The sequence below is a fragment of the Pezoporus wallicus genome, unplaced genomic scaffold (genome assembly GCF_028554395.1).
Source record: "Pezoporus wallicus isolate ANWC-B61680 ecotype Strahan unplaced genomic scaffold, APGP_CSIRO_Pwel_v1 contig_5352, whole genome shotgun sequence".
Lineage (NCBI taxonomy): Eukaryota > Metazoa > Chordata > Aves > Psittaciformes > Psittacidae > Pezoporus > Pezoporus wallicus.
In genome coordinates, this window is record NW_026639660.1 from 1,013,658 (window position 1) to 1,038,525 (window position 24,868).

The window sequence follows — 24,868 nt, forward strand, 5'->3', positions numbered from 1 at the left end:
ATTTTTGTACTTAAGGGAAAAAGAATTCCCTTCCCAACGCTGGATAAAAACAGACCCTTTTGTCTTACAGTGTTTTGTAAAGACTTTTTTTACCTTTGGAGAAATGTAAACAGGCAAATTTAAACCTGAAGCCCTGCTCAGCCTAAGACAATTGAGTTCTGGGTGAATGGATAGATGGATTTAGGTAATGTATTATTCAGAATATTATAAACTTGGATTTTCACTAAAGAGGAAATAAAGACTTTTTTTTTTTTTATCTGGAATGCTGATGTATTTGCTGAAATAAATCAAATGAAACAATTTGGCCATGGTAAATATGTTACTAGCTGTCTGTACAAGTTTGATAAAAGTCTTCTATGCTGCCAGTGTTTTAATTTATTAACTAATGTGGCTATGATGACTGGAAAATGAGTATGTGAAATAGTTAGGTATAGAATAGATGTTGAAGGACGTGGCTTTTCAGAGCACTTACCTCAGGGATGCTTCAAGATACTATGCTACCCTGGTTTTTCCAAGATTTGTAAGAGTAAATAGCAGTTTTAACAATAAAAATATTAACTGTACTTCTTTCTAAGAAAGCCTATGATTTTCAGTAATAGTTTCAATGTGACTAAGAGACAAGCTTAGCACAAAAAGCAAGCTCAGTCTAGTCTTCAGCTGGTCCAGCACTGAGACAAGGGCTACTTCTGGGTCAGAACAATTCAGAGCATTTCTTTCTTCTTGCTTCAGCTCAAATCTAGCCTAGAGTGACTTTACGTGAACTGGTGGGCTAGAAGGTATGCCTTATTTATCTGAACTAGCCTTACCTTGGCTAGCTTGACTGCCAAGGGCAAGGTGATAAAGTTATGTGGACATTTGAACTGTTGGCCTTTGTTGGCATTGGCTCCATAACAGTCACACTGTTGCAGCAATACTTGAGTTATCTTCAAGTTAATGGACTGTATTTAATATTTTTCACTGGAGAGTAGTCAAGACATAAATATACACTATGAAATGTATACACACAAGCATCAAAAAAAAATAAAAATTGGCCAATACATTTTAATTAACTCTCATTTACAAATGCCAGTTGTAATCCGTACTGACATTTTGTTTTTACTGATATACAGAGAATTATTTGTGTAAAATATTGAAATCTGCAAATAGTTTCAAATCACAAATGTTTTTCAGAATTATATATTTGTGGCAATTCATGGGCAGGAAAGACTGGCAGAATTATTTAAATAAGATACTCAATTTGGATTATTTCACTCACTGCTACTAAATGTGTAACAAGAAGTTAACACATTTTCATAGCAGCTTGAAACCAAACAGGATACACAGATGCAGTATTTCTCCTTGTAAGCACATTTCTGTGGTAAAATATCACTTAGAATCAGATTATAACATAATTTCAACTTTGAAAAGTCATTCCATTTGAAAGTCCGTACCTGTGCACAAAGCATAAAACACAGATCTATCTTTAGTAATTACCAGTAAAGCCCTTGTTGCACTTAGACTGCCTATGCAGTTTTGTTCAATGACAAGCCGTACAGTAGAAGATCTGGTTGAGTTACAGATGGCAAAGCTTGCTTGCAAATTTAACTTCCACATCTTCCTTTCCTTCTTTTGTTTTACTCTACATATTACAAAAAAATTGGCTGATAGGAACTTCAGTGTTAGCCTTACCTTTTAGAGTTGGCAGAATACTTAGGCATATTAATGGAAGATTGTGTTTCGAGACAGGATTTCAGAGAGAACTAATGTTCTTTTCCTCCCCCATAATCGTGCCTTTGATCATGCCAGTCTACTACTTCTGATGCATTTTCTCTTATCTTAACCTTCAAAATCTATTTGTTACTCCACCAAGACATCATGAAGGTCATTGAAAGTGGTGTCTTACGTGCAATTTTTCTTTTTTTCCACCTCCTTGCTTTTCTGTCCATATGTCTCTCATACATTGATATTTCTGGAATTTGATTTAATAATTTCCTTATGGTGGAAGCCATTCACTTCTTGAACTGCTTATCTGTATGTGAGTTTCTATGAATAACTAACTACAGGAGTAATTGAAGGGATACATAAAAAGATGGACTAATGAAATCCTGGGTATTACGAAAGGTCTTAAATAGTTGGAATAACCTAGTAATATTAGAACGGCAAAACAAAAACTCAATGTGTAGACTGGGAGATCTCCTCTAAGTGTAAGGGTAAAGAGTGAAAAGGGTGACTTGAACTATTGCTAACAAAGAAAATGGCAATGCTAGTACAGGTCATTAAACTGCTACAGTATTTGTTATGCTGGCTGTCATGTTCTTTCATGTAGTCTGATGAACAGACCGTCATTTGGCAAATTTGTATCAACACTAGAAAACAAGAGTTGAGATCAGCCAGAAGTGAAAGGATATTGCTGAGTTGCTTGCTTTGACTATTCTATCAAAGTAAACTGTGATGCCACTTTGCTGGCACTTTTTATCGTTTGCAGGTGTAAGATGTAAAGATGATTGTTCTGATTTCACAGAAGTCTGCCTGCATGACACGTACTGCAACATCCTGGCAGTTGTCATAGCATAATTATGAGCTGAAAAAACAGACAGGTAAAATCTCTACTTGAAAATTCTCTTAAAAAGAAACCATATAGCACCCTCATAATAGTAACTGAGAGGTTAAGAAATATAATTATATCCAGGACACCTAAAAAAAATAAATAAATCAAACCCAATTAAAACAGATATAATTACGTGCTATTCGCACATTCGATGCATAATATAACCTAACTGCATCATGTTGGCTTGCTTCTGAAATGAAAAGCTTTTTAAATCTTATTTGAACTTCACTAACTCCAAGGACCTTCCAAGGTCACAAGAAAACCCTCAAAATGAAAGTAATGAAACACTTGTGTGAAATTCAACATTGAAATATAAACTAGAATATGAACTTAGACTGATTTTAACTTCTAATTAATGGATTTCTCCATTTCTTTATGATAGCTGAGGCTATTCTCTGACTCCTGTTCCCATCATTTTTGGTCCATTAAATATCTGTCTTTCATCATTGTTCATTCACTTGGAGCTGCGGACTTAAAGCTGCACTAACTTAAGAAAATAGAAGCAGTCTTCAATACTCCTGACTCTTGCTTTACAAAAAGCAGGATCGTACCTAAAACCTTCCTTGAGGTCTTCAAAAAGCCTCACAGCTATTATTTTTCAAAATGTAAACCAAAGATGACATTTTGAATACTCAAGCTAGAACCAGGTTTATTGTACTGTGAGGAAAACGCCTTCTCAGCTGTGAGGATCTGCCTTGGATTTACTTGATTGAAGTTCTTGTTTTTTTTCCTGTTTAACTTCTTAGGACACTTTATTGCTATGAAGTTAGACAACAAGGGAGCTGCGACCATGTAGCTTTATTTACATAATGGGATATACGGGAATAAGATCTTGAGTTTGCTTCTCATTTTGAAAAGAAAATTAATATACTTTGTCTTCTTTCCTCTGGAACTTCTCAGCGCAGCACCATGGTTTTTCTTATTACACAGAGCTAGTTCTGCGCTGTCTTATCTGCATGGACATAGCAAAAGAGGAAGGAATAAGGAGCTTTCTCTTGTGTCACACTCAGTGGTCAGACTCACAGCCCAGGTGCTTAGGGGAATGCAAGCACTGCACCCTAATTGCTCTGCTGGGAAGCCAGGGTCGTGTGAGGAGGGAGGATTCAGCCAGAGGCATGTGCAGCAGCCTTTGTAGCACTTTCCATACACCTGTGCATGCCAGGTATCAGAGTACATCCAATTCGTGCCAGGAAAACTCTTCTGAATACAAGTCTATGCCTCCAGGGCATGATCTAGCACTATATAATTATTTCTGCATAGCTATATTATCAGCATGCAAGTTTCCTTATCCTGACTGGCCACTTTAATTCATCCCTGAATGGCACTTGTGCTCCGAGTTCCCATGTGACCAGGTAACAGGGAAACATAAACAGCACTTAGAGAAAGAGACTAAGACAAAATCAGACCCTTTTCCAAGAGCCCCCATCTCAGCCGTGAAGTGACTGAGATACAGAGAAATTCAGCAACTTCCACAAAGAGAGAGAGGGAGTACTCGCCTAGTGTGCAGTCTCACGCGGATTGTCCCAACTTAGCCCCAGGAAAGCAAATCCATCTCACACAGCACTGCGTGGCAGAGCTCAGAAATACTAACTGCGAACCTGAAATCAGCCTTGTCAGAGCTATGCTCAGGTCTATTAGCATAAGCTAGTTAGGTAGGACATTGTGCTGTGGCTACACTGCTCTTGCTGCTAGGACTGTTCAGGATGGACAAGGGATGCATCTGGCTTCATTTCATGGTACAGACTCCTCCTGTCATTCACACCTAGTTTTGATGACAATTCAGGCTTCCTGAACGATATTCATTTATTCCAAGTACCACCAAGACCTCTTAATGGTGATTAGAAGGCAATTAATAATCAGGGTATCTCTGCAGGCTTCAGAGGAGTAGAGAAATTAGCAACTGAGCTGTAAACAGTTTAGCTCAAGTATCAGAAAGAGTCTTGTCAAGCACTGCAGATCTCAGGAGGGGCTCACTCAGAGGTCGGGTGCTCTGCAGTCCATAGTGCAAAGGCAAGCCAGGTACACAGACATAACCTCACCCCTCCCTCCAGCTGAGGTTATGCCTGAAAGATCAGACTCCTGAGAGCAGGAAGCCACCCAACACTGCCTCTCCACCAAGTGGACTACACACCCAAATCACAACATACCCTTAAAATCTCTGCCATGACTTCCAGTTTGTTCCATTTATGATCTGGGAAGTTTATAGAAAATCTTTCAGTGGATTAAGGAGATTGTGAGTACATAGCCATAAACTCACACTATTCTGTTTTGTCCCACAGTTAGTGAAGCATTCATTGTTCTTGGCATTTTTCTTATTATGTAGAATATAATCAGTTTGCAGTGATGGTTTATACTTACTGAGTTGTGATAGGATCAGAAGTATCATCAGTTAATTGAGAGCACCAGCGTGTTATGGCCTCTTTTTATCTTATTTTTCCTTTTGATTGTCTTGTCTTTTTTTCCTCCTGTATAAACTTGATCTGCAAAAAAAAAAAAGATGAATTCTTCCCTAACAAAAACACCTGACACCATTATTCACTTTAAAAAAATTCTGCCTCAAGGAATCCTAATTTCTTTGCAGAACGGGCGCCGTTTGTCCTTCACTGTTACTTACAGAATAGTTACGCATCAGGTTAAGGCTAAATCTACAAAGGAGCCTAAATCCTGCCTGAATGTCCATTCTGCATCTTATACTGAGCCCTTCTTTCCTTTTATACAATATATTGATGATTTGCAAACACACTGAAGTTCAGGCCCTTGTGACATTTGGTTGCAGTGCTAACCTTTGGGTTACAGCTCACTCTGAAGCTGCAGTATGAAATATCTCACAGCACCTCCTGCTGAATTATTCCACTTCTCATGGTCTGATGAAATTGGGCCAAAGAGAGTCTCTGAGATTCATTCTGCAAAGCTAGAAAAGCCATACAGAAAAATGAAGCCCAGCTCCTACCTAGTCCAGGGGCCACTTCACCTCCAATGAGTGTTTGCCACCTTAGGGACCCTGACAGTTGTGGTAGAGCTGGGCCAGTTCTGGCAGGGAAAGGGTGCAGAGCTGAGTGGGGCTGCTCAGTGGAAAAGTGCTTAAAGATACTTCCCTGATGGCTTCCTTCTTCTACAGAGCTTCTGAAAATTCAGCGTCAATCTTACCACTGCCTTCAGCCTCCAAGACTATCGACACAGCAAGGCTGAGCATGAAGAAAATCTACAAAAGTGTGTGGCTGCAGTCATGGCAATGATGGTCATGGTCAATAACAGTTAATCTTAGTCTGACAAACAACTGCAATTCTTATACGTTTCAGCTGTTTTTCTGCAGAATTGTACAGATTTTTCTTAAAGTAATTTAAAAAATAATTGTATTATGAAAACACTTTACAAGATAATCTCCTCTTCAATTTCCTTTAATATTTTCTGGGGAATTACCATGGGTAACATAGAAAATAGGTAATTGAATTTCACTTCTATTACCATTTTGACAGCCTGAACTCTTTCCCAGGGTGACAGATTTAATTTCTCACACATGGCTTATATTGTATTTAAATGGAATAATAAGTGGCATGATATTGTTTCTTGCTGTGGCATCTAAGCCATTATTTAGCAATATATCCAAAGTATTTCATCTGAATTGATAGCTATTAAAATTTTCAAAGCAGAACCTCAGCAGGGATAGATTGATACAACATGACTGGAATCAGCTGTTCCATGCTGACTCACACAAGCTCAGGATTTAGCCTGTAGTATTGTTATTGCTTTTTTCTTTCCTCTTGCCAAATTTTAGCATATTTTTCTTATCGATGACCTGGACAGAGGCACGGAAAAAAAACATGGGAATTCATTATAAGCCCAGTCCTGCAGCCCAGTGATGGTACACAAGGGATGACACATCATTGTCAATTTGTGCTGAAGACAATGGAAGCAGAAGGTATTCTGCATCTTTCCAGCAGTGCTCAGCAACTCATACAATTTAGGCTGCAGAAGCAACATTTTTTCATGTAGCTGCCAAGGATATATTTACAGCTAATTCCAGAGACACCAATGTTAGAATAAATCACAACACAGAAAAGGGGATAGCTCTCATGAATGCCTCTTTCCGACACAAATTTGAAGGCTAGTAAACATTACATAATACTGCTGCTTTCAGTTCAAATCAAGTAGTTTAATTCACCTCTGAAATAAGAGACCTGTATTAAAATCTTCAATTGTGGATATAAATACTTGCTTTCTTGCAAGTTAATAGCCTTTCTGCATGTAAGGGTAGAGGAAGTTTAAGGTCATAAGTTCCTACTAGCTATGCTAAGAGAGGGTCACTTGGAGGTGCTGCGATTCCCAAAATGAGTTGCAAAAGTTCATAAGAATCCTTTGATAATGGCATTGCCCTTTGCACTTCCATGACACTGAGTTTTAGTTCTGTTTTCCAGCAAGGAAGTTTCTGGTCTATCTACTATAAAATGGATGTGAAAATACAGGTTATCACCTGGGCAGAGTGTCTGATAGCTAAAACTGAAAGGAACAAGCTGCTAGAGCAGAAAACAGGCAAAGCCTAAAGTAAATATACAGACTTAATAACTTCAAGTTTAAAGTCAGTCCATTACACTTGCATTGCATTCTTCAGAACCATTGTACCAAAATAGTTTTGGCTCACTTCCTGAAAAGAATTTTGCTATAACACAATATGGACTTCAGCTTTTTGCTTACGGGGCAGTCAAGTTTATTTGCACACTATCCCAACCCTGCTAAGGTGAAATTAAGGAGCTATACTTTTTAATCCTTTAATTATTGCAGACACAGCAGCTGTGGCAGTGGGAACTGTACTTCCATACCTCCCCTCATCCCTTCTTCTTGCAGTCTTTCAACACACACCTCACAAAGACTTTACAGTAGTGCTGGATAAAAACAGAAGTGAGGGCCAGCCTAGGGTGTTCTACTGTAATTTTTCTCAATCTGGTAAAGCAGAAGACAATAAGTAAAGAAGTTATAGGTGAGGCAGCAGCTGGAAGGGTGATATATCAAATGAGAGAATATCACTGTTGGTGACTGATAGAACTAAAGTATTTATCTCCTTAATAAAGTAGTAACACCATCCATTGCCTCTGCTTATCTGTATCCTTGAGAATATGCTTCATGTGAGAAACTGCTGAAACTGCCTATTCCTTTTTCAATATAAGGTAAGAAAATGGTTTAATGTTTCTCCAGAATTAGTACCGCATTTTGGAAAATTTTCTATAGTCAGGGTGGAGAAAGTAAGAAACATTTTGGGGCTTATATTGAGAAATACTGGCAGGATCTAACGAAAGGATGTAGAGTGCCTGTGGAAATAATCCAGAACATGTAATTGCAACATAAGTCCTCTGGCATTTTAAAGACCTCTAAAGGTACAGACACACTTGCATGAAATCTACTGGGAGAGAATGAAAATGTGTACACACTAATAGTTAGCTTCATTTTGGGAGAACAAATCAATCTCCAGCAGCACTTGTAGGTTAATCAATGCTTTTTCACTAAAACTAAAACAGTTCTTGCCAGCAACAGACCTCTTGTGCCCACACAGGTGGCCTGCCTTGACTGTGGCAAATAGAACAGGGAGCTGATGAGGTTTTAGAGCTCACAGCAGCAAATCTTCTTTGGCCTGAGATTGTGCAAATGTCAAAAATACTCAGCAGTTTCCAAAACAAAAGAAGTACAATGGAATTTCATGGCTACCTTGGCTTGTCTCAGACAGAAGTTTTGAATAGCTGACTTCAGCTTACCACAGCTGACTTCAGGGGGATTTCTAGAGGGCTTTTCTTGCAGCTGTCTAGTACCAATATGGAGTAGTTGATTCTGAATGACAAAATATGGTTTTGAACTAAAAAATAGAGATGAAATATGTAAACAATAAAATAGAAATGCAATATCTTTGTGCTTTAAAATTTGCTGGGTTACAAGAATGCATCCAGCCTAAATTGTAATGGAGCTTCCTCCTGAACCATTATTAAAAAGTCCAGCATATAAACAAGTATGCTACTTACAAGTCAGATTTCATAAAGCAAATGTAAAATAGAAGGATTTACCTTGAAGAGTCTGTAGTCAGGGACCTGAGTACTCATCAGAAATTCCTGGCTTCCCTTCATTCAGAGCATTCAAAGTACAAGAAAGCACAGGGAAAAACTTGAACATGCAGCTAATCAGTAGGAAATAAGCGAGAAATGGCTGTGAAGTAACTAGAAGATAAGTGGATTAATCTAGCACAAACACTGGCAAGGTTTTTTCTCCTTGAGGTTTAGAAGCTGAAATTTGAACTAAAGATGGAGTCTCCTGCGGGGTGTTTAACCTCCTGCAATCCCATTTATCTCAGGGAGTAAAATGTTCAGTTGCTTCTAAGGGAAGATCAGTAGTCCAGAAGATTAGCTACAAGCTGACATGATTCGTTACTTGTGGAGGAAAATATGCCTGTTCGATAGTTAACTGATTTTTAAACATTATTTCAAAAATAGTCAAAGTAAACCTCAAAAAAAAAAAAAAAAGAAGGTCATTTGAAGTGAGAAATCAAAACCTAGGAAAGCTCAAAAGGAAACGTGGATTTTTTTATATATTTTTGTTGCAATATTTAGTGATTTTGCTTTATTCCTGAAGGAAGAATTTGACAAAATCAAAACAAAAATCACAAAGAATTACAATATTGATGAATCTATGTTTTGAATGTAAACTTTGAAGCCATGTTAAAAATCACAGTAGTTGTAAGAGTTACTAATGCATAAAGTGTTACCACCACAGTTAAGAGCAAGCCTGTCTGACTTGCGTGACTGAGAACATTCATGTACACCCTCAGTACATTAAAGCCTGCCACACACTATACCCAGAATCTTTGCTACTAATTGCCTGTTGACATCCTCTCTTTAACTGCTTAGGGCATGGACAGCAACCAAAGATTTTTCTTCATCCCTTACAGGTGTCACAATGCACTAAGGAGAAGACCACTATGTTCTTCTGAGACTAGGGTCAATAGCTGCTTTTTGCTGAACAGGGGATCTTTTCTTCCTTCCAAGCTCACAGGACAAGGAAGCTACAAAGAACAATCTGGTCGTCTTTGTGGAAGCAATGCAAGAAACAGAGAAAACAGTTTACAATGCTTTTACACTAAGACCTTCTTATCCTTATATTTAATGTGGAGAGCCTAAGAAATTATGTGCTTATGTTAATGTAACATTAAGGTTGATAAATCAAGTTCTCAAATGTCATGAAATGCAGAAGTCAAGCTGTAAGCTTAACTTTTCCTCTAGATTTTTGCCTCTTTCTTAAAATATAGCTTGTCTTTATGCTTTTATAAATTATTTCTCATACTACAGAGGAGTCAATATAACACAAACTGGAATTCTCTACAAAGCTTTATAAATAGTAAAGGCATGACAGAAAATGCTGTGCAGCTGAGCTATATAAGGAAAGGAGTCATTTACTCACAAACACTTCCGTATGTTCTCCCCTGAATTTCAGTTTGGTATGAGCATCTCTGTCTTGATCATCTCTCTGCCATTATTCATGCAGGGAGATTTTGGATATCACTGGTATAGTGGAGGTGCTATCCCTCCCAGAGACATGATATTCATGTGCAAATGAAAGTATTTGTATGTGAACACAAGTATTCATTTATTCTTACCAGGACTGCTGGCTACTGAAGATAAACCTTTCTGGCCTCAAAGGAAGGAAGAGGAAAACCTTGGCAGTAACAAAGACTTTAAGACCTTCTGCTTCCTGGATAGCTCTGAATGAATAGCAGTAGTAGGGCAGAACTCTGCACAAGGTTGGATTTGTCTTGGATCCCCCTCACAGCCACAATGAACATTGATTGCTCAATGGCAGTCATCCTCAAGTGTCTGCAAGGAAGACAATACTGATCATTTGCCTTCCTGCCCTTTCCTTAGGCACCAGTCACACCACATGACATCTTTCTTCTTCCTTCACTGAGTAAAGCCCTTGCGGATCAGCAGAGTAGGTATATTATAAAAGAGGTTGTTTCATATGCACATGTACGTCAGTTTCATAGGAGGGTGGCATGTAGGGCTTCATCTTCTATTAGAATCCCAGCCCAGCATCAGAGCCATTTTCCCCATAATCTGCCTTAATATGGGAAAAGTAGCATGATGGAAAGAAGACTGTGTGCTGCTCACATGTGTGTGTAAAGTATTTCTTCCACATGTGTAACAGAAAACTCTGTTGAAGCATGAAGATTTATTTTTCAAAGCAGGATATTAGTTGCTGGATGAATGGCAAAGAACCTGGAAGATGACATGCACCGTGATAAAGTCTTACACAAACAGTACGCTCTGGGCTCCTTTAAAAATACAAGTCTTCTACAAGATGGAGAGACACCAAAGGTAATGGATATAAGGATAGATACAGGCTGTCATACATGGACTTTCTAAAGGTTACTTTCAGATTATCATTGTTATATGATTAATTTAAATGAAGTGTTTCAGCAAAGCCACCTACTTTGTCGTGTGAGCAGCTATTAAGTAAAATTTCCCTCTATGATTATACATTAGTCCTTATCTTAAAGAATGAAAATTCTTTTTCCTTTAAATAGTGCAGCTCAGAACTTCTGGTATCGACTGGGGGAATTCACCAAGGTAAATGCATCATAAGATTGACATGAAAAACATCTTTGTAGCATGGCACTTAAGAGGAGATTATATGGAGGACACCAGAGGACATGATTCCTCCTTCAGCACTGACCCACTGACATAAAGCCTCATGGGAGATGAGGTGGGTTTCAGTCCTTAACTCTTCTCTCCCTCCACACCAGGAGCTCCATGCCTGTTGCTTCACTCTGGGGCCAAGGAGTGTCATTCTTGCCCTGCACTGAGGTCAGCCCACTCACAGCTGTGATGCATTGTGGTAGCAGACCAGCCTTATGCCTGAAACACAGTCAGAAAGAAGAAAGAGAGGAGAGTCTTAGATGCATGAGCAGTCATGTCTGTTTTGTGTACCAGCAACCTTCCCCAGATCATTGTCCATGGAGCTGTCAAGAGATAAGTGGTATTTCAGCAGGTTTTACTTCTATTTCTCAGTATGCAAAGAAATACAGTCCAAATGATATTCTGGATATATTCCATCTAAATATCAATGTACCATGTTAGAAAGAAGTCAACTGGTCAAGATTATTACTCTGGATAATATCTACCGGAATTCATCAGCTTCCCAACAACAATTTTCACCACACAAGTAAGCACAATATTATTATGTCTGTGACTGAGCACTCTTGAAATTCTGATAGCTTTCAGTCAGGTACTTATCTCTGGACGCAAAGACAAATTTTGCGATTGAGCCACTGCTCAGTTGTCCCAGTTTAAAGAAATCATTTCAACTTCAGCCAAAGATGTGACGCATACTGCTTTGGAGCAAGCACCTGCTTCATGCACATTTTTGAGTCGTCTCAGACTATTCTTTTTGAAGTTATTTTTACATATTGTGCATAGGGTTGTGTATTTGCCCTGAGAGCAAATTCAAAGTGAAAACTTGCTCTGAGTAACATGGTTTGCATTTTGCATCTGTATTGAACGTCAAGAAGGAGAAAGAGACATCCATGTGTTAGGTGGAGGATGCACACTGTGTTCCAGCTGTGCATCAAGGTTTTCCCGTGGACCAGCTGGGGTGAGAGTGCGTGGAGAACAGGTAGACCCTACTCCACCACCGTCATACACTGGTGAAAGGAATGAAAGCCTGAGCATCATAAGAGGAAAGGATGCTTCACCACAGAAATGAAGTGTCACAAATTACTTCTTGCTCCTACTGTGTGCAGTGAGGACAAGCTCTTCTCTGAGTCTCAGTCTTTTGGTAACTTCCACCACAATTTTCATTTTGGGCATTACCCGTGGCATGATTTAGCCTAATGTTAACAATTCTCTGTCAAGCCAATTTTTTTGACATAAGCCTGTTGGTATATCATAATGCTATGTTTAGGTTCCCTTCCATTAAATGCAATTCTTTGCATCTTAAATTATTTTAGACAGTTTCCTTTAACATTAACTAGAATTAACATTTACATTGTGATATATTGCAAATGAAAGCTGTTGGAGCAACTTTTTCCCCCAAGATCTATATTTCCAGCCAGCTAACTTCAGAATTTTGGGGAATTATTATATAATGTTATTTCCAATCAAAATAAATGTGTTCAGTTTTCCTACAGGCAGTGGCATTAAATAACAGTTACACAGCTCAGCCCTGTTCCTACTAAAATTGATGGCAAAACTCCCACTGACTTCATGGGAGCAGGATTTAGATCGTGGTTGATTTACTTTAGCATTCATAGAAATTATGGGTTAACCTCCAAAAGTAGGGAAAATTCGGCCATATAAGCCTCCAAAGACCTAGATATTTAAAATATATCTTGCTGCTACTTATACATCATTCCATTTACTTTCAGTCTCCCCTTCATGTGCTTTCATTTATCACACGTTTGTGAATACAGTGAAAACAACTGGAATAATTAGTGCTTATTTTTAGGGGAAATTGCAATCAGCAGGAAGGGGAAGTTTACCTTTCAGAGAAGGAAAACAATCTTTGGAGTTTAACTGCCAAAGCAAAATTCAGAGACAGACTTTTGCATGTTTAACCACACCCATATGCAAACTTAAAACTCCCTTATTGTCCCTCTCAATCCAAAAGTGTCTAGATTACCCTGCCGCTTACACATCATCCTATCTGCTTGTGCAAGAAAAGATAAGTAAATAAGTAAATCAGCTTTATGATATTTGGTGTGCCGTTTTTTCTCAGAGGTTGCTGCCAATTTCATCTGTACACCACGCTTTCCCCAGTCAGGTCTGTCATTCCCCACTCCAAGGAGTGAGCACTCTGAGAAGTCACTTTACACAAAGGAGCCCTGCAATAAGGAAATACGTAAGTCCTGACCCATGCTGAGAGGGTGAGGAACTTTGGTATGCAGTTCCTTCAAACCCCTTTTAAGAAAGGGACTTCCCTCAGAAGAGTGCCTCCAGGTTAATTGTTCCAGGTGTCCACAGCAGCTTGTGGAGGACTGTTAGCCAAAATGAGCAAAAAGTTTCAGGAGACTAAACTTTAAGACTTCATAAACCACCTCACTTCCACAGAAATCCTGAGAGACAGCATACGTCCACAGCATGAGTCACTCCCTAGTTTTTCAGGCTTCAAGGAAAGGGATGATTTGTTGTGGCCCAAACCAACAGTAAATATCAATATTTCTTGCCTGACTCAGCTGCTCTACTTAGTGTATTGATCTGCCCTTGTCTTCCCATTCCTATTTCTAAGCATTGAGTGAGGACAAGTAAGCAGGTTCACGCAGCATTTATTTATGTCAGCTCATCCTAACACAAGTCCCAGGGGCACAAGAAGAATTCTTACTTCTTTCCTTTCCTCTCAGGCGTACAAAATGAAGTTACTATCTAGCTTGCCACATTCTGCTTAATGTTTATGAATAAAATACGTGAATATAAAAACCTGGAAACATTACTGGAAATGGTACATAAGGCATAAGTTGCCTGCAGTCCTATAATCACAGTACGTCATTCTGCACTTCCAGCGGGGGAAAAAACCCACAGATATCACCCGATCCAGTTGGTAGCACAGTTACAGAAGAAGTTCAATCTCTTAACTCACCATGCAGATCACTTACAGGAATAACATTAGAAAAAGCATGAGAACAAAACAAACAAAAACAAAACAAAACAAAAAAAACAGACTTTTGTTTGTTTGTTTTTAGATTCAAATCAGTTAATAATATCACTTTACTGTCTTAGAAGATGAATCCTTTGCTACAACTGAGCAAACTGTAAATGATTTTAAATGTCAGAAATCCCCTCGGTATCCAAACCGATAAAGAATAATACTAATAATTTAATGTAATAGCAGAAGAAATACCTGAGGCAATAAAATACTATGAAAGGATGTTTTCCTCACCAAATTTTGTAAAATCTTGAAGGCTTTGTAGATTCCAGCTCTTTTTCAATAGATATTTAGAGAAAATGAAGAAAAAGGCCATTTTTGTTATTTTTCAGGAACAGCTTTTTCTTACAATGCTAAGAATCTTCCACAGTACACCAGACAAAGTTCTTGCCCTTAAAAAAATGCAGTAGCTTTGTAAATAAATAATGTTACTCCTCTGCTAAATAGCAAACAAAAAACAAACAAAAAAAAAAAGCTTACCGCAGAAATTGTAGTCAGTCATGAAAAGCAGAATTAGAGAAAAAAATTATCTCCTTTATCAACATATTTTCCTAGCTCTGTTCCACAATTATTGGAAGTCATTGCAAGGGAAGAAGCATAAAACATACATGAAATAATAACAAAACCCTGTGCAATGTAATTGCATATACCATAGCAATGCAAAACTCAGACCAAAAAAAGTCAAGTCCTTCTAGAAGAAAAACAAACCAACTCAAAATATTTAAAAGGAATCAGTTTACTTTTGCTTAATTTTATAGGCAAAAGCTGTCTCCCTTCTATTTACTATTCCATAATATTCTAATATTAATGAAAAATATACCAGGACAATTACAACAGGAAGTGGTTGTACTATCATAGGACCATTCAAGTTTTTCAGAGCACGGGTGCCTCATGATGCCATTGTGACTATAACTGTTTTTAGACTTAGCTTTGGATTTATCTTTGTGATCTTCTTAATTTTAAATATCAAGAGAGAAACCTTTTTAAAAAAACACGGCTGCTGCTACAGGTTTAGAGATTTGTCACAAAAAGCAAATATGAGAACTAACAAGTGGGCTAGAATTAACTGTGGTGTTACAGCAGATACTTCAAATACACTGTTTTCCTTCAATTTAGGATGCAGAATTTCATTTAGAAAGAGATGAGGAGCCAATATTTCCCACTTTTCCCAGTTGCTGAAACATTGTGAATGTTGGTGGATCAATGTCCATCTACCTTGTTGAGTCTTTAGCACTACTTTTTCTTTGTTTATCATGAAAACAACACTTCCAGCTTAACAGAGTGCAAAAAATTCCTGTACTCTTCCAGAGTCAGAAAATAACCTGAAACAGAGCTCCAAAAAGACTTTTCACTTAGTTTAAAAAGCAGTATCTGTGCAAGCCACATTTTAACTGTATTTGTTAGACTTCAGCTAATGTTTCTACGGGTAAGAACTAGACAGTATGCTAATTCATCAATTTACTTTATCTTCTATACTCAAAATCCAAAACAACAAGTTAGAAATCAACCCCTCCATGTTTGCAGTGGGATGTGATAATTGACACCTCCCACCATGGGAGCTCAGTCTTCTGGGACTTATGAGAACTACTTTATACCCCCAAAATAATTATTTCTATAAAATTTGTGTAATTGGTATACCACATTCTACTATTTAAAAAAGTTAGGGATGCAGCATTGATTCTACCTTTTCTACTTTCAGGAAACTTCTCTAAATAAACAAGGAAGATGCAGTAAGGTATTTACCTTGAAGGCCACAGATTTCGGGAGCCACAAACAGTCTGTAGAAAGTTGATCTACACAGGATCTTACACAGGACAATTTCACTGTTCCCGCACTTATAATGCTTCCTAGCCCTTCCCTCCAGTCTGCATTCACTCAGATGAAATGACCAGAAGGAGGTTTGACCAAGCAGGGAAAGTCCCAAAGCTTGCATCAATCAGCTAAGCTCTACTGAAGTCAATGAGCCAGTTTATCCTGGCTGAGGTATGGGCCCTTAATCTCTATAAAAGTGCTCAGCTGCACATTTGGTATAATAAAATCCAGAAAAGCTGTGAAATTTCCATTTCCAAGTTGGATAGGTCTGGGATGCTTGGTCGTGTATGGAAACAGCCCTGATCTCAGTGCTAGCAGAGGAAAGAAGGATCTCCTCTGGTGCTGTGGCTGGGCATTATCACATGAAGAGAAACATGTGATGCCCTGGGAAGTATTAATCTGGAATGTGGTATTGTTTTATAACTTAGATAGAATGAGGCCACCACGTGTGGAAACAAATATGTAGCCCAGTGCCAGGTATCAGCTAAGCCATCCACCAAATACAAGCTTTCACATACTTATTTACTCAGTGCATTTAATGGTCAGTATGGATTACCTTGACTTCATATCACCAGATAATTTTCGTTACTCAAAAGTGCTTCACCTGCATGTCATGCCTTGAGCTAATGAGAAATGTTAACTCCCTTAAAGGTGCCTCTCAGCTCACTTTCCTGCATCCTCTGTTTATAGGTATGTCTTGGGAGTTCTTGTATTTCACATTTCAAATATAAGTGTTACAAGTGTGAAAGGACATCTGATGAAAGTGTTTTTGTTATCCTTGCTCTAGAAGAAGATATAATCAATTGCAGGTCTTGTGTCTGTTAATACTGTTGTTTGTTCATGTTTTGGTTATTCATTTTCAGTGTTTTGCCTCTTATATATTTCCCCCATTTCTTATTCTTTCCACTTCTACAGTGTGGGTCAAAAGAGACCACTAACAACATTGCTTATTGCTGGTTTTACTTACAGAGTACAGAGTTGATGGACAAACAAAAATCATGGCAAAAACCCCACTAATTCTCTATTAGTCCGTTTTCTTTCTTAGAGTAGGTTTAATTTAAAACAAAATGTGTGTTTCACATTGTGCCAGTATAAGTGACTGCAAGGTGCAGAGCAATACAAAATCTGCCCCAAACACAGTGATGTTCAGATCATCCTGACTGCTGTTACACAGGAGACCAGTTTACAAAGTGAGGTTGGAGGAAATGACTCAAGGGAAGTCTCACCTTGAATTAATGATCCAACACACAACAGATTTATAAAAAAGTTAAAATTACAGCGGAATAGGTGGCTATACATGAATCCAATTGTGCATACAATTGAACAGATAGTAGTGCATGTAAATGGGCTCAGTATTTCAGGATAATACACATGGGATTAATCTCACCTACCTCCTATAGGATAGACACCTAAAGTGTTTTTTAAACTTTATTTTCCAGTAAAACCACACTTTTATATCTTGCCACATCATCCCAGTCTCACTGAACTGATTACAGTGTGATATACACGGGTAAATCACTGGAGGTACAAGGATTGAAAGCACATTGGAAAGGTAAAGGCATTAGTGACATAATCCACTAATTTAAAATCCAAAGGGAAAAGGCCACTTGTAGTGAAAGCAGAAGGTGTCTGTGTTTGATTGTGCCTGAGGATTGTGCCTGCTATGGAGGTCGTGAGCCAAGAAGAGAGGTTTCCTAGGAGGAGGTGGGCAGTGATGGCTGAGCCAGGGCCTTCCATGGAGCAGTCATAGGTGCAGGGTGTTTTCTGTGGATCCCGCCACCCACATCCAGCTGTGAGGCAGACAGGATCATCACAGAGATGATCTAATACCAATTTTGAACAACTTTATTTTTGTATCACCTCTTAAAATATTTCAATCAACCAGTTATGATGCCAAAAAAATGTTTATTGTTATTTACATATAAATATAATTCAAATAAAATCATCCTGTGAATTGACTTCTAACAGGTGCATTAGGTATATGGAGCTCAATACAAGACAAAATGATATTTTGATAAATTCTTTCATTTTATTGTGGAAAAGGGTGCTTCAGTCTTTCATATTGACAGGATTATGAATTGACAATTGACGCAGAGAATGGGGTTTGTTCTACTTTGGGCTTTTTTTAAGCAAAGGTCTAAAGATTCTCCTGGAATTGGTGGACTTGAGACAATGAAAAGTTAACATTTATTTTACTCATCCCTAGGCCCCAGCAGAAGTCAGAGACTTCATATCTGTCCCTATTTCACTTGATTTAATACATACCTCAGAGAAACCTGCAGTCTTGACCCTGGCAGAAAAGGTGGCCCTTCCTCTGCCCAGCCATTAACACTGTGACCTCTCCCTGGGAGCCCAAGTCTAGTGGTGACGACTCCTAAAACACTCTTCTCACTCTAGCCTAAGAAGCAGTTAAGCATTTTGACCACAGCAAAGAACTTCAAAATGGAAAACCCACCTTCAAGTACCCTACAGCTTTTTGGTCTGGTTTGGTTTGGTTTGGTTTTTTTGAAACCCCAGGTAAATACATTGCTCCAGATGCCTGAAAGAAATCAGGAAGGGATCTTCTGAACCTCAGTCTAGCTTGCCTCTCCCTCTGGTTTTTGCAAAGGCAGATATGCCTGAACTTCACGTAGTGCCATCCATCCCATCATGATCATCCTCCCTGTTGCTGGGTTAAATCCCATGAGCAAGACGAGCAGAGCAGCTTAAGTCTCCTTAAAATGCAGCTCTCCCTTTCACTGGCAATAGTGATGTTATAAAGTGTCGTGGTTTAAACCCAGTCAGGTAACTCGTTCACTCACTTCCCCCCTTCTTTCCCTCCCCCTACTCCCAGAGGGACGGAGAGGAGAATCGAAAAGAATGCAACTCCCACGGGTTGAGATAAGAACAGTTTAGTAACTAAGGTATAACACAAATCACTACTGCTACCACCAGTAATAACCATGATAAAGGAAATAACAAGGGAAGAGAATACAACACCTCAGCACCAGCCGACCGATAACTCGCCCCCCTCAGCCCGACCAAGCTCCTACCGATACCTCCTCCAACCCTGCAGTCTCCCAGCCCTTCCGGCTAACTCCCACTTACATCCTGGGCATGACGTGCTGTGGTATGGAATACCTCTTTGGCTAGCTTGGGTCAGGTGTCCTGTCTGTGCTTCCTCCTGGCTTCCCCTCCTCCCTGGCAGAGCATGAGGCTCACAAAGTCCTTGGCCAAACCAAAACATCGCTATCAGCTCTGTTCCCGAGCCGAAAGTCAAAACACAGCACTGCACCAGCTACCAAGAAGGAGAAAAATGACTGCTACTGCTGAACCCAGGACATAAAGTAACAGCGATTAGTCTCTGTCACTGTAGACATCGTTGGGCAGGAGACGATTTGGGAACCTCTGTCATGATGGGCTCAGCCACCAAACCTAGGGGACAGGGCCTTCACATGTCTATGGGGTTTCACAGGAGCTGAAAAAGAGTCTGAAGGTGCTTAAAGGTTGTTCTTGGAAAACTAAGTTGGCTTGTAGGTAAAGGCCTGCTGCATGTGGAATATTTCACAAAAACAGCCTGTTTTCCGGGATACAAAAGGATACTTGACAGAGCATAAATTAAGTAACTTCAACTATGGGATGATATCCGCAGCGAGACTTTCAAAACATTTCTGGCATGGTCATCAACACTTTTAAACAGGGTTTGAACAATTAATGTTTTGCAGTGTTCCCATAAGACAAACCATTTGCTTTCCATTTAATAAGCGCCCATTCTCATCCACTAAAGTTGCTGACTGTTTTTTTCCAGTTGTGAACACCCACCTAAAATCTGAGGACATTGTTGGCTTCAGAAATCAATGTTTCTGAGGCAAATTAGGTTTATTTGTTTCCTCTGATTTACCTTGCTCAAATGAAAATAAGTGCTGAAAGAACGTTTTGGAGCCGTAAGAAAAACTCTGGAAAATTAACACTGACACTGAACTTTTCTATCCCGTGAAAACTAGTTTTTCAACCACAAAGGATTAAAATAATTTTCAAGATATTGATGTAGGCTGAGAATTTTTGTTGCTGCAGATTCTCTGAGGTAACTCCCCCTGAGAATAGTGCACACATTGGAAAAGAGGACAGTCATTAATTTTTTTGTGTTTACCAAGTAATTGAGTGTTTTCTCGGTATTTTGAAAAGTCAAGTAGTTATATGGTTGGGTTTTGCTATTCATTGACTTTAGAGGATTAAGTGTTCTCTTATACACAGTATTTCACAGGTTCTTAAGGCTTTTGTATAGTCTGTATTGATTTAATGTATTCTTAATCAAAATTTCTCATGACACATTTCATTTGCTGATAGTTTCAGCAAGGAGTAAACTTCCTACAAAACTACGTCTCCTTAAAATGCAGCTCTCCCTTTCACTGGCAATAGTACTGTTATAAAATAACAGTGATTAGTCTCTGTCACTGTAAAGCACTTAACCCAGTTTTTGTCAATCCAGCCTCAGTTTCCATGGTAACACAAGACAGTAACACAGAAGACACAACTTTTTTTTCTTTTGCTGGATTTCAGTTGTCTTCCAACTTCATTCACAAAGCCCTCCTTCCACCACATATTTTTTACTTAAAACTATATATTTTAGCATTTGGGAAGATTCAGGAGGATTTTCATTTTGCTGCAACTAGTTGTAAAGCAAATTTGTGGCCAGCAGAATTTAACAAGATGAGAGACTTATATATTGGAGTCCTGGATTAATATATAAAGTGGTCTGAAGTCAGTTTCTGACAGATAAAATGAAGCCTTAGTGGATCCTGTAAATTAGCTGAAGTGGGAAAGTAGGTAAACTATTACCTAGATTATCATAGAATCACAGAATGTTTTGGGTTGGAAGAGACCTTAAAGATCACCTAGTTCCAACCCCCCTGCCATGGGCAGGAATACCACACACTAAACCATGTCACCCAAGGCTCTGTCAACCTAGCCTTGATCACTGCCAGGAATGGGGCATTCACAACTTTTTGGGGGGATCTGTTCCAGTGCCTCACCACCCTCACAGGAAAGAACTTCTTTCTTATATCTAATCTAGATCTCCCTTCTCTTCAGTCCTGTGACCACTTGTTGGTATTACTTTTATAATATTAAGATATATATGTAAAGATGGCTAGAAGCATATACAAACAAATTAAATTTGGATTAATATGTCTTTAGAATGAGGGTTTTGGCCTTCCTGAGAAAATTGAGATACTTTTCAAAAGACGTATGGAATATATGAATACATCATCCTATTGCACTGAGGACTGTTGAAAGGATATATCAAATCAGATTAGCTGTCCGTCTGTATAGACAGGTACTTTTAAAGGCCATAAAGATGAATCAGTCACAAAGCATTATTTAATTCACAGTAATGCTATAAAGAAGTACTATATTCCAAGAATGAGCTGAGCTTCTTTGCAAAACCTGTCCACCAATAAAAATATAATTTTTTCATCAATTTTTTCTTACCAGTAATTTTTGTGACAAAAACTGTCAGCAATAAATTAAATACCAAAAATAACTAGTTCACATTTCCTGTTCAAAGGCTGACTGATCATATATGTCACCAGCAGAATAGGCTGACACTCTGCACGGATAATGAGACAGGTCTGTCTAAAACAGAGGAGACTGATTACTTCATGGGGTTTTAAATCTTTTCTAATTTGGAAATTTATATAAGAGAAATAATAGAACATCAACAGAGAGGTATAGGGAAGTTAAAAAAATCCATTCTAAAAATGCTCTTTTTCCTTCTCCATATTTTTAAAAAGCATTGTGGTCTGCTGAACACAAGCAGATTTGTACCTTTTACCATTACCACTCATTATCTGCATTATGTACTGTATGGGAATGCTGACCATGGACTAGGGTTTTTCTGTGACAGTTATCACATGAATGCATGCCTGTTCCTGCCTGAAAAATCTGATGACTTTGTCTTCAGTGGACATCATCTCAGTGCTCAGGTGGTATGTTCCATCTGTTATTGTTGTAAAGTAGCTTGTTTTCATCCCTGGCAGGGGAAAATAAAGCAAAATAGTCAATATACATATGCATTTTTTTACATCCCCAAACAATAATTTATTTTTATACCCGTGAATGTTCTTCCATAAAGAGTATATTGTGACACTTCATCTTCATTCCACCATTCCTAAAATAAAAAATCATATTAAAATGTCTGCTCAGGCTCCCCATGACCACTGGGAGCAGCTGCTCTAGGCGCAGCAGCACAGGCATCCCAGTACTGCAGCAGAGTTACAAAACACTGTATGTGCTTTACCATGCTTTACCATCTGACTTCAAGCAGTAAGGGCATACCTGCAAGAGCAGCACAACCTCTCTACAAATGTCACAGTTTTAAAATACCTCAGTTTTATCCCTTGTTATCATAGGAGAGACTTACAGGAAGCAGAGCTCTGGGCTTGCAAGTCCTGTTCCTTCCATCCCAGTGCCTTCTTTTTCCTCCCTCTGAAATCCCTACTCAGTCAGCACCCTACTGATTTCTACAGTTCAGTGTGGGTCATGGTACTGCCCCAGATGCCACAATGAGCAACACGGCAGCAGTCTCACCATCCCAGAAACAGCCCCTGTCTCGGAGCTGCTGGACCTCTTTGGCACCACCAGAGATGCCTCAAACACTGGGGCAAACAAGAGCACAGTGCTGAACACTGTGGCACAGGCCATTTCTCAATTATCTGGGAAGCTCCACAGCAGATGTCACCAAGGTTTAAGCAGCTCTTGCCCACGTATTTATATTATTAGCAGCACCACTTTGTTAGCACACAAATTCTCTCCACTGATGGGATGCTGCTTCTCACACCACTGTCCCTAACTGCTTTAGCAACCCTGCCGCCATGGGTCAGAAGTGAAATAATTGGATTTTCTGATGAACAAGATAAAATTCAACCCTTAAATTTATGTATATGGAGAATAACAACCTGAGAAGGTAATCAATACCCGATCTGGTTTTTTTTTCAACTATTACTGTTATCACCATGGACTTTTTACTGGGACCACCAATTAACTTCACAGAGACAAATGAGCAACAAAGGTACAATTTTTTTGCTGCTGTAACTGTGGGACCTATTTCAGCTAACGAGGTAGCAGTGAAAACTCCAGGTGTTTTTCCTAATCCTCTCATCTGGCTAAACCTGCAAACTTGATTTTAACCAGAGTAAAGACTTCATCAAATACATTTGTCTTCTACTACAACTAGCAAAGCATAATAGTTAGCTCAGCTGAAATCAGTCCAGAGTTTCACACTGGCACTTTCCTAAAGGGAACAATCCCCAGACCATTTCTTTCTTTTCACAATTCCTGTCTTACAAGAAGAAGGATGCCTTTAGAAAGTAATACCATGGGATCTTTACAATAGGTGTTGTTCGGTAGTATCACAGAGTATAATTTCAGAAATAGGCTTTTACTGTCCTTCCCCCCAAGTAACATGAAAGCAATTTGCACAAATATATGTCTAAAGAGGATCTTGGGAAATTGCTTCATCCGTCTTTGCACCAAACCAAAGTGGGATTCCGTGGAGCTACTCAGTGAAGGCAGCAAATAAGGCACAATAAGGTTCTTCATAAGAAAAATTGCTATAGGAAAATGAATATCACATTGCAATGACTTTTTAAGAGTTTCAGTGAAAGTCTTTATCCTAATAGTAGCAAAAACTTGCTTACATTAAAACTTTCACTGTTTGGGGTAGGTTATATTTTTATTTAGTTAAGTCTTAATGCCAGTAACAATAAAGCAACAGGAAATGCTCAGTATCAAATTATATGCAGAATGAACATTTAAGAAGACTGCAGTGACTGACTGAAAACGTAGTATTTGATATAATTCCTTCAATTTATTTTTATACTGTGAGATACAGGCATTGTCTTTGCTTATATTTTGTCTGCTGCTGTTCAGATTTGACAGATGAGGAAAGAAACTTAAAATTAAAATGAATGCTAAAGTTTGAATTTTAATGCTACCAGAATTTTTAGATTATAATATACCTGTGATTGTTTTTGTTTTCTGTGGATTCTTATTTTTTAAACCAAGATATCATACCCGATGAGAATACAGCACCCTGATTCCTTTTCTTCAATATTCTTTTTTAAAGTACTTACAACATGAATGCGGATAAATCTCTGATGGCTCAAAATGCACCCTACAAGGGTTTTAACAAAGGGATTTCAGTACTGAGTGTTATGAGAACAGCCTGCTGAAAACTCATGCCAAGTTATAAACAATTTTCCATCACAATTCCCTTGCAATTTTCAGAAGTCAGTATGTGTTTTACATTTTGGCTCTTTGACTTTGTGTCTCTATTCTGGCTTGTTGGCTCCATTTTTCTTACTCTTCTAACCTTCCTGGGTAAACTGTGTGAAAGATAATTTAGGCTGGCAGCTCTCTATGACTCCACCCAATACATTTCTCCAGCACCCGCACCCTGTCTTCACTCATACATGAAAATTTTAGTGATTAGGCTTGCCTTCATGAGTTGAATTTAGAAAGGAGTCAATAGGCTTCCAGAAAGTAGGACACCTACCTGCATTGGAAGGGCTGCAACACTACTGCTCTCCAAGGATGCTTAATAAGCAATTAATGCTTAATACATAATCCTAATTCTTTAGAGGAAAGACAAATTAAAACAAATAAAAAGAGATATCAGATTGGACATCTCGTGCAGTTTCCTGATCTCTATTTCTTCAAAAATGTAAATTGTAGGCAAAAACAGTAAACTGAGGAGTAATCCTCCTGTGTTTAATAGATCATGCACTGTGAAGAACACAACATTTTGATGATTTCCCTCCA